Source organism: Colobus angolensis, unplaced genomic scaffold (genome assembly GCF_000951035.1).
Source record: "Colobus angolensis palliatus isolate OR3802 unplaced genomic scaffold, Cang.pa_1.0 Scaffold275, whole genome shotgun sequence".
In the NCBI taxonomy this organism is placed as follows: domain Eukaryota; kingdom Metazoa; phylum Chordata; class Mammalia; order Primates; family Cercopithecidae; genus Colobus; species Colobus angolensis.
In genome coordinates, this window is record NW_012115988.1 from 4,422,886 (window position 1) to 4,424,503 (window position 1,618).

Sequence of the window (1,618 nt, forward strand, 5' to 3'; positions counted from 1 at the left end):
GGCAACCTCCGCCGGCTGGCGCCGCTCACCAGCCGCTCAGACCATGGCAGGGTGGAATTCGTTGGCGGGCTGCGCGCCCGGGCCGGGTGAGGCGGGAGGGGGCGCAGGAGAGCGCGACCACGTGACCCTCGGAAACCATGGCAACCTCCGCCGGCTGGCGCCGCTCACCAGCCGCTCAGACCATGGCAGGGTGGAATTCGTTGGCGGGCTGCGCGCCCGGGCCGGGTGAGGCGGAGGGAGGCCCAGCAAGGCCGTTTTGGTGTCCACCTGTCCGCGCGTCCAGGAGCGGGCTGGCCACTCGCCCCGCTTCCCACGCGTCATTCGCCATGGTGAACCCCCGCAGAGGTGGTGCCAAGCGATTTGTCCTGAAACTTCAGCCTCCACCTTAGTAGTGGCATTTTATTTTCCTTCTAGAATCTAGTTGCATGATAAGTATTGTTAATGTCCTTTGTTTAAAGTCTTATGGTGGTACTGTTTCTCTTTTGGACAAAGAAATGCTACCCATCTTTATGACGTCTTTCTTTTTCTTCCACCACGTTTTATCCAGCCTTTCCCCATCCATCCTGTTTATTATGTTTGGCTTTACTGATGCTATTCCTTTGTGCACTCCACGCATTTAGTATTTGTTGAGACAAAGGCACCATTTATTGTGAGGCACCTATCAAAGTTAGTTGATCTCCTTCAAATAGGATAGTGCAGGATGAGGCGCTTATTATTTTGAAACTTTTCTTTATGCTTTGAGTGATTTTGACTTGTATCTCCAAAAATTGAAAAACTTCAGTATAAAGAAAAATAGAATTACGAATGTGTGCTTTTAAAGTAGAAGGCTTTGACTTTGATATGAGGCTTACTTTGCAAATGTTTACAATTTTGAAGTAGAGAAAATTGTCTTTCGTCAATTAAATGCTATTTAAATACGCATACTTCATTTTCTACAATTACCATATCATTGTAAATAAAATAGTTCAAGAGCAAGCTCACTTGGTTATTCTGATTTATCTTCCCACCCACGGAAGAGTAAACACATGACTGGGGAAACTCCAATACTAGAAATCAGAGATGTAACAAACTAGTCCCTTTTGTGAAAATGGATCTTGATGTTAACCCTTTGTTAATGATGCATCCTGTATTCACTCCATGAGCCAATGTATTTCTCTGTTTTCATTTCTTAAGAACTTTATAGTAATAATGCTACGTTGTTTTTAAATATAAAGTAGTTAAGTGCTTCTAATTGTGTCAAGCATTTTAAGAATTAAACTTTTGGCCAGGCGCGGTGGCTCACGCCTGTAATCCCAACACTTTGGGAGGCCGAGGCGGGCGGATCACCTGAGGTCAGGAGTTAGACCAGCCTGGCCAACTTGGTGAAACCCCATCTCTACTAAAAATATAAAAATTAGGCGGGCGTAGTGGCAGGCGCCTGTAATCCCAGCAACTTGGGAGGCTGAAGCAGGAGAATCGCTTGAACCCAGGAGGTGGAGGTTGCAGTGAACTGAGATCGTGCCATTGCACTCCAGTCTGGGGGACAAGAGTGAGACTTCGTCTCAAAAAAAAAAAAAAAGAATTAAACTTTTATAAAATATGGTGAGCCTCACATGTCACTTGTTGGAGCACAATGTTA